Source organism: Hyaena hyaena, unplaced genomic scaffold, assembly GCF_003009895.1.
Source record: "Hyaena hyaena isolate Hyena2069 unplaced genomic scaffold, ASM300989v1 scaffold_338, whole genome shotgun sequence".
NCBI lineage: Eukaryota > Metazoa > Chordata > Mammalia > Carnivora > Hyaenidae > Hyaena > Hyaena hyaena.
In genome coordinates, this window is record NW_024080970.1 from 1,278,050 (window position 1) to 1,287,878 (window position 9,829).

The following is a 9,829-nucleotide window of genomic DNA, read 5'->3' on the forward strand; positions in this document are numbered from 1 at the left end:
TAGTTAGTTCTTTATGTTTTGTCCAGAATATACAGTTATCAGCAACAAGTTATTCTGCTTGGAGCTTACTTGACTATAAACAAAAGCAGAACTCCAGACAGGAAGGTCCTAAGGTCAAAGTCACACTTACAAATATCATTTTCTAAGAGGCACTTTGAGACTGTCAAAGTGAAGACTCCCCGATACCTTCTTTTTTAATGAAATTGGAAAATCTTTGTCTATACAGAGAAATTCCATACTAAGTCCACAGACCTTCAACACTGGAGAATCATTTTGCAATTTCAACTGATTTGTTTTAAAAACCCACCCCCGAACAACTTAGGGTGACAGTCGTCGTGGCTAATTTAGGCATTGTGAAAGGGTCTGCAACCACATCTGTTACAAATATGTTGCAAAGATAAACCAGAATTCAGGGAGTTTCTATCATCTCATTTGCCTAATATGCTTACTAGTAAAGGTTAAGAAGTTGATGATCCAGAAATATCTATCAGACAGAGGAGGTCTTGAGATAGTGAAGCATGCTCATACATGTGTACTTCATAGAGTTTGTAATCTAAGGTTGATGTGTTTGCATTTGGGATTAAGAATTGGAAGATAATCATTACCCCGTCTTTTGCTCAAGATGAAGTGTAATATCTGTTCTTATCAGCTTAATATCTGATACATCCTCTATCTGAAGACAGTATATTAAATGGATTTTTGGAGCAGCGAGATGGAACAGGGGCTTGCTCCAGTCACTCTATGCATGGACCCGGCATTACTTCCAGGAGTGGTGTGCACGCCCCTCAGGGGAAACAGTATCAGTGCAAAGGGCACGCTGGCTCTGGGTTTTGAAGCACAGAGGAGGAGATCCAGTGGTTTCCTTGTGGTCCCGCAGCAGAGGCCGGGCAGGAAGCTAAGAAGTCAAGCTCTACTGTCCCCGTGAGCACCTAAGGCCTACCTTCTACGGCGGGACCGCACGTGTCTACCATCACATGTCAGCTGACCTGTGTGCTTGTGACCACCAGGCTCAGTCTCATCTCATCGCACCTGCTTTAGGAAAGTTCGGCCTCCCTTTCTCTCCCACTGTCTCCATCTCTTCCCTGTGTCACCCCCTCGTCCCCCTAAAAAAGAATTAGAAGGTAGATGTTGGAAAGCAGATGACAGAGGAAGAAACAATTGAATATATGGGTCAGGCCATCCCTTTGTTGCTAGTTTAAGAGACTTCAACCAGTCTCAATTTAGATTTCTTTTAGTTTTTATAATATCTAGTGTAGGGTTATAATATCTAGACACTTGTCATTTATCTTATCAGAAATATGATCTGTAAATAAAATTGTTTCTCTTTTTGTAAAACAAACCTACCTTTAATTCTCATTCGTAAAGCCCTAGTACAACTGTATACATTATTGATGCCATTAGACTCAAGTATTGTATTTATCGCTACAGAGTGCTCTATGATCTAATAAAGACAGATGCACTAGTATTTTTGGCATGCAGGAGACACATTGAAACACCTACTTCTACCTCTTAAGTAATAGGAACTGGAATTTGAGAAGCTTTAAAATTAAAAGTTAATCAATCCAACTAAAATACTTAAAGCCATATTAAAAAGATAGAAGGAATTCCAAGCCAGCAAGAGATAGTAGATGGATTGGATTGTGTCTATGAGTCCACTCATAAGGAGAATGTGTAGACAGAAGGGTGCTGCTCAGCTTCTGAACCAGAGGAAAAGGAATTACAAAAGTAAAGCTTAGCACTGTCCATTCAAATAGGACGAAGTTTTAGGCAAAGAACAGTTCGAATTTAATTTCTGGAAACACTGTATTTTAGAAAGCTCACTTGGTCAGCCCGGGGCCATACCTAGTAAGATCACCCTGATGTTAGGTATATCCTACTGCAAAGATGGATATATCAGAAAATCTCACTCATTCATTCACTCATTCCTTTATTTAACCAGCTTCTACGGAGTGCCAACAAAGTGCGGACACAAAGCAAGAGCTATGGCAAGCTACACACAGACAGGACTCACCGTCATCAGCTTTCGCTGCAATAGGAATGATAAGCAATACTTGCGTGTTCACAGCTAGAACATAATCACAAGTCGTGATAAGTTCTATAAGGAAAATATTTAGGAGATTATAAAAAATATGAAGAAACAAAATCAGGGAGGTTTGGACACATACCCCAAGATCATACTATTCTAAATTTTTTTAATGGTAACTTATTTTTGAGAGAGAAAGAGAGAGACAGAGTGTGAAGAGGGGAGGGGCAGAGAGGGAGACACAGAATCTGAAGCAGGCTCCAGGCTCTGAGCTGTCGGCACAGAGCCTGATCCAAGGGCTCAAACTCATGGACTGACTGAGCCACCCAGGCGCCCCCAGGTCATAGCATTCTGAATTGATCGGCAGGGATGTGATCCCATGCATTTTGATCCCAGAGCCCATCTTTCTAAATCACATAACATGTCAGCAGAACACACATGCAGAGAATACAACTTTATCCCAAATTGATCCTTGCTATCAGGCTCACAGAGTGGCCTAGTCTCTGCCCTTCCCACCATCACCATTTACCCCCACCATTCATTTAAATGCTCTGTCCCATGAGCAAATCTTGAAATCCAGATTCAGATTCTTCTGCGATGATCACACCAGTTCTTGACCCACGGGCCCGACACTGTAACATAGAAAGTCCAAATTGAAGGGCTCAGTTTCAAACCATTTTCTCTATCATGCATTTATCTCTGTGTTCTGATACCAACATTATAGAGGCTAGGGGGAGGCCCATTTATACAGGAAATAAGTAAAAACAGTGTATTACCAAAAAAAAAAATGCAACAAAATGCATTGCTTCTCATTCCACGTGTAGCATTTTGCTACTAAAATCATTCTTTGAAAAACTCAAAGGGAACGAAGCCATTCAGTTTCCCAAAAAAGGACAGTCCTTTCTAGACTCACTGAAGTCTGATGTATGACAAGCTTCATTTCAAACATGCTTTTAAAAACATGATGTAAGTCTGACAAGTCAGACTTTGTAACTTGGCAAAGGCAAAGTTTTTGAAATGTATTTATGTATGTGTTGGGTGTAAACTGTTATTGTACTGGAAAACTTCTTGAAAGGGATTTTTATAAGTCTCATCTTGTCTCTCTCAAGTGGCTGTTAAAAATAGAGAGTTTATTGGCAACTATTTTCCCTTGTGTTAGAGAAGGATTAGCTTAATCCTGGTGAAATATCTTAACACTTCACTATATCCAATTTTATACAACTAAACTTTCATTATGCATAATACTAAAATAACTGCCCATATCCTAAGTGATTCCAAAGTTATACATTTGTCAGGTTTGTTTTTACAGACCGATGAAACGTAAACACTATTCTCTGAATGAGGCTATGTTTCACTTTCCTACACCTGAATTATTTTAATTTTGGAGTGATGTTTATCTTTTTTATTTTTTCTACAAAACGTTAGAAGCTTCCTCTTTGTATTTCAAACAGCACGATAGGATTAGTCAGGCGAATGTTGGGATCTTCAGTACAGTGCCCAATTTACAAAACTCTTTGAGATCGTCCTCTTAAAAGAGCCCGATTCAGATGTAGGACAGTTGTGTATATGATAGCTCTTCTCCTTTCCAATTATAGAAAGTCCAATTAGGACATTTTCCCCCTCACTCCCACATTCGGGGCCAGTCCAAAGCCCAGCTACACAGGCAACATGAGTCCTAATTCCCCATCAACACATTCAGCTTCCTTTTTGTTTTTCTTCTCTGGTGTTTCCTCTACTTTTTCTCTCCTCATTTAAAAACAGCTACTGTCCTTTCAGGAACAAAACCTGATATCAAGAAATAATCTGACTTCGTTTCTGATAGAACAAACTGCATTCCCTCTTATAGGTGTATTTGTGTTCTAAACCTTATCTCTTCTCTTAAAATGAAAGAATGTGCCCTTGTTAAAGAATTTCAGAGAGCTGTTTCTCACTCATGTAAAGGCATGCACCTTGTAGCTGCATGGTCTAGACCATGGAGCATCCAAGGTCGGTGACAGGGAAGGAGAGAGATGGAGGAGTCACACTGGCTCTTTCTTGCCTGCGAGTCATCTCTTCCTTTCCCAGTCCATTGGCCAGGACGAGTCAGGTGCCTCAACCTAATTACAAAGGAAGTGATGAAATGTGGGCAGCATGTGGCTCTGTGGCTGAACAAGAAATGATCTTGACTTCATTGCTTACTCTTTGCTCCCTTCTTCCTACACGGAAAACACACCCATCTCCCCACAATAGGTAATCCCAACTCCTGGCCTGACCCTGCACATGACTCAAAGTCTCGATAGTACTCAGTGGAATCTTCATCAAAATTCGATGTGACTCTTTATGATCTGGAGATGCGTGGACTAAAACGGACACATTTTCCCCACATACTCACACCCCAACAGCTGTAGTGCAGTGATGACAGGATAACCTTGATGGACATTCCCATTCAGAAGGGGGAAGATGGGAAGAAGTAGCCATGATTCCGTGGCACTTCTGAAATCCTACCGGTGGCAGTCCTCCACTGTGGGAGCTCAAAAAATTTTGGTTCTGTCCCTTGCTGCATCCCGGCCACCCTCGGGGCCTTCTTTCTCAACCATTTTCCAATGTGGCCACGTATGAAGTGACCTTTAGAGGACAGGCCCTCTTTGGGGACTGTGCAGCTCTTCAGCTCAGTTCCAACTTCCGAGATTTTGATGACACAAGAGTTGTTTTCAATGTATTTATTTTTCCATGCTCAGTTACCTTGACACTGCATTTCCTTCCAAGACCAAGTTGGTTCCTGATCTTAGTCTGGAAGCATTTGGCTTCTAGAAAAAGATAGCTGGTGAACATGGACTATCTGCCACGGCCAGGCATAAATTAGATCCTCCTGGGAGTCCCGAGATGGAAGTATTGCCACCTTGACCTTTGGCAGATGGAGAATGTGGGAAGATGCTTGAGGAAGCAAAGTATCCTTCCTAGAATGCCTCCGAATAGGCACGGAGGTAAGCTAGCATTGCCGATATGGCCTCACTTGGGCATCTTGATGTATGAGCCAACCCTGGAGACAATGGAACATAAAATTTGAACACTGGACTCCTTCCAAGAAGTCCAAGACTTGTGGCCACTACGTGTAGGTCGTGTATACTGTTTTTGTTTCTTTCACATCACAGGCATTAGGCTTTTGATTAGTTGCTTGCTTGTAAACCAATCACTAAGTTGTTCTGTTGGATCACATGGGTGCCTGTCTCTACATTCACTGGGAGAGATTGGACGCAATGAATTTGGTGTAGCACTTACAATCTCGCCTTGTGCAATCAGAACTTCGGAAGTACCTTTTGCTGATTATGAGAAACATAACATTTTTTAAAAACCACTGTATTTCTTTTTTTGTCCCGATGGCTTAATTCTGCAAGGGCACAATTGGATGTGGCAAAATATCTACTTGTTCTGATTTCTCACCATGAGTTTTAAACAGCTCATGCTGCGGGGACTGACATTTCCAGGTCACAGTCAAAAGGCATAGCCAAGGCTTTTGGTCATGTCTAATTCTACTTTGTACATGTGCTACCTTTCCTCAGAGCATAATTTTGTTTTAGAAATGAATTACATTAAAGACACCTCAGAAGCACTGAGTTAAATCCTGCCCTGTCAGCCATCTTGGGGGGATTTGGTTACATCATTGACTTGCTTAACTGAAACCTCCACTTGATTCCAGTGACTTTTAAAGTAATACAATTCTTTGGAAAGTTTACCTTTCCTCCCCTTCTCTCCCTCCTCTTTCCTTTCCTCTTCTTCCTCCTCTTTATTATCATTTTGCCAAAATCAAGAGTCAGAAGCTCAACCAACAGAGCCACCCAGGCGCTCCCGTCCTCCTTCTTAATTTTTTATAACGTGATTGATACTGAAGATCTCAGAACATTTCCGAATGTGGACTGTCTCTGACTTGGGCCCCACCCCCACATAAATTGTGGCAGGGCCCGACGAAGACAAGATGAGGCAGGAACTCCCCTGAGGCACATGATTTAAAAGGATGCCCAAAATAGTCAGTCATCAAGATGAGCAATATTGAAATGCAATATATTAAATATAAATGAATGCAAAAAATCCACAATGAACAAAATATCAAATTTTAGAATGAAGACGCATCGGTGTTTGTTTTATTCTCCTGCATTCTTGTGCAAAGAGAACAATCATTTCCATTCGGCCCTGGGCTCACGAAGAGGCCACAGTGACCCTGGCAGTGGGATGATGAGATATGACAAATGGCAGAGAGACAGGGCAGCACAGGCTTTCTATAGTCATGATTTTGTACTGGAGAGCTGAGGTTCCTGTTTCTACTGGCTTCAGAATCTGAGAAGGTGTTTTCATAAAGGAATGTGGGGATGCACATTTCCCCTCCTCCCCGGACCCCAGAACGGCTTGGCCAGCCCTGAGCCGTGACCTCGGCAGAGCCTCAGCTGGTGTGTTCCGTCCTTACCCTGCCCTCAGCTTCTCCACCCTCCAAAGAGCTCTTCCCCTGATGTCATCTTCAGCCCCCTTCAGCCAGGGTTCAGGTGATTCCACGCTGTACATGCAGAGACGCTTAGCAAGGACCCCAAAGAATCTAGAACCTGGGATTGGAGGGATCCGCAGCTAAAACCGGATCAAAATCAGTCATTACTGAATTTCCATTTTCTCATCAAGCACATCTCATTCTAACTTCCACGGGCCATCCTGAAGAGCAATCTCCCATGGACCGTACTGCTTCTCCGGGAGAGTGTGTTCTTGGTGTTGAACACCCACCGACTTGCAAATGAGCTTCAAGGGAGGCAGCTCTGTACCTTGAAGGCGGGCTGGGCTGATTTGGGAAAACTGTTTGATGCCAACACAATTTAGAAAAATACAAATAAACAAATAAGAAAATAAATAAACATCAATCAAATAGTTATCTGGTTTACTGTAGAAAAGTTTTAAAAATTAGATGTTTTCGTATGTTGATCAGCTGTTTGGCTATTTCCATTACCATGTATCCTGTAACAGAATGCATAAAGTGATGCGTAATATTAGGTGCTGTGCAGTTGGTACTTTTGAATTTTTTTTCTTTGGTACATTTCATTTGCAGCCTGTAAAATTCTAACTTCAGCCTCTTCTGGAGCATTCTACTTTGCTAGGTTCCATAAATGGTTTCTTTACTGTTTATTTATTTATTTTAAGAGAGAGAGAGTCAGCATGAGCAACAGAGGAGCAGAGAGAGAAAGGGAGAGAGATGATTCCAAGCAGGCTCCCGGCTGTCAGTGCAGAGCCCAAAGCGGGGCTTGAAGCCACAAACTGTGAGATCATAACGGGAGCCAAAATCCAGAGTCAGACGCTACACCGACTGGGCCACCCAGGCGCCCCAATGACTTGTTTTTTTAATTTTGGAGGGAAAGGTGCTTGTATACCCAGGGGTCTTGTTCTTTCTTCCCTTTTCACTTAAAGTGTATCTTTCAAAATAAAGGAACACGCCTTAAAATATGCTTCTACAGAGAGAAATGTTCATAGTAAACATATACCTTGTTTCACGGGTCAGTTGGATGGCAATTGGTGAATATGACTATTTAGGAGTAACATATGTTACTGCCAGAGACTGGTTCAATAGTTGCTTCCCCAGAACAAGCCCCTATTTCCAGAGCACACCCTTTCCTCAAGGAGGAGGCTGTGAGCCACTGAAGAATCCTAGTAATTGACCTGGGTCTATACATCAAGTCTAAATAGACATGGAGTAAATTGCATAGCATTTGGTAAAACAAGTTACTCACTGTTCCTCTTTCAACCCATAATGACTGTAATTCAATTAGGCTTATTGCCCGTTATTCAGTATGATACTACTGTAAAATTGTTCCTTTGCAATACAAACTTTAGAGTTAAAGAGCCTGCTTTTCTTCTTAAAGCACATGGGCTCTCTTACATTGGAACAAGATTTCATTATATTTAAAAACTTCTTCCACTGTTTACTTTGTCACTGGGGTCAGATAAAGGAGCCAGAGTCAAAATTAGTCTCTCGCTCTGGGATAGGGGAGAGAAACCCCAGTGGAAATCAACTTAGCAATGTTGGAAGAAAAGGCATGGGAGAGGGGGCGTGTCCATAATTTCATTATTGTGATTATTATTATTCCTAAAAGACACTACAAATAATCTGGGATATTTTGTACAGGGTATTTAAAATAGTCCATGGATCGTAAGTGTTTTCAATTAATTTCAAAATTTTTCACGATACAATAGAGTACTTCCCACGCTGAGCCTACCATAAGGAATTTATGAATAGTTTTCCTTATCTACCCATGAAAAATGCCTGAATATACAGTTGACTTTTAAATTTTAAAAAAATGTTTTACAGAGTTGAGGGATTTTCACGCAACTTAAAAAAGAATCCGATCTGAGTAGATATGAGCCAGAGGATGGACTTGAATTATTATCTCTGTGACGAGTTACTAAAACTCTCTCGGTCTTGTGTGTCAACAAGGATTTTTGTGAGGAGTAAACGAGTTTGTACATACAGTACTTGGAAGAGTCCCTGGGGCATCAGTGTAAGTCTCAAAACAAAAACACAGCCACTGTACTGCTGCCACCTCCACCTCCCCCACCGCCATCCTCATCGTCGTCATCATCATGTGAAATCATACAGAACTCATGATGCTATTGGCTTCTTTTCAGCGAACTTAGCGAACCCAGTAAGCAATTTGACACGTGTTTATGTGTTAAGGGAAAGTTGCTCTGCTTATGAACATCCTACCCATGAAAACCCCACGGGTACAAAGAAACTGCCACTCCTTCCACCAACCAACTGAAGCTCTGGGCATACCATTTGTACTTCCCTACGTTCGAGTTATACCCTCTTTGACACAGACACACACACAGACACACACACACACACACACACACACACCTAATTTACATAATCTGGGGAAGTAAGGATGATGACTTACATGATTTGTGTCCCTTACAGGGCATAGCATCCATGAGAAGTTTAAGAAACACTTTATTAAGTGTTGATCTGACAACATTGCAGCCCACCCGAATGTTCCATACTACTGTAGGATCTAAACATTCATATCTAGACCTACATTAACATGAAATATTTAGAATGTGAAAAAATAAATGTTAGAAGTCATTGTTTTTCTTCTTAAATTGCTTAGAAAATGTTCAGATGCCTCCTGTGTTACTATTGTTCCTGAACAGTGGAAGCTGGAACTTATTATTTTTGTTCAAGTGTTCTGATATTCACAGTACTTGGATTGCTCTAATATTGTATCCGGTTGACTTAGCTCAAGGTCACTTATTCTGAAATCACCATGAAGTCACATGGAGCGGAATTTGACACTGAACAAAAGAGGCCAGTTGTAACTTTCCCTTGACATTTGCACTTTGTATACAAGCATCTTTTAGATTTACCATCATGGAGGAAATTAGTCAACCTCACATTGTCAGGTTTCTTAGTATGTCAGACGTCTTGTTAAAACTGATAAATTCAATTAGTTTGTTGAATGTATAGAACGTCAATCAACTTGACATGTTTCTTTTTCTTCACCACAGCAAATAAACTAACTAGTTTTCTTTTCCACTCTTTCCCTCTGCTCCCCACCAACCAGTATCACCACGTGTAGTATCAGCTTTGGAAAAACTTGGGTTCAGCTTATTCATTACCAACCATTTACCAATTTATTTACCAATGCAGTAGTAGCATGCATATGTTAAAGAGTATTTATTTTTGGCAACTACAAAGAATATATCTGGAAGTGAAGTTCATTAGCAAAGTGAAATGATATATTACACAATATTCCATGAATATGCATATCTTGTAAATGAATATGCATATCCTTCTGCTTT

The 9,829-nt window shown here is 41.0% G+C and overlaps 1 non-coding gene across 1 annotated transcript; it reads left to right on the forward strand.

Annotated features, from left to right (window-relative positions):
• Window positions 1–603: 603 nt before the first annotated feature.
• On the forward strand, window positions 604–785 carry LOC120243355. The gene has a single exon (XR_005531289.1). It is a non-coding gene; the product is annotated as a U2 spliceosomal RNA (small nuclear RNA).
• Window positions 786–9,829: the final 9,044 nt, after the last annotated feature.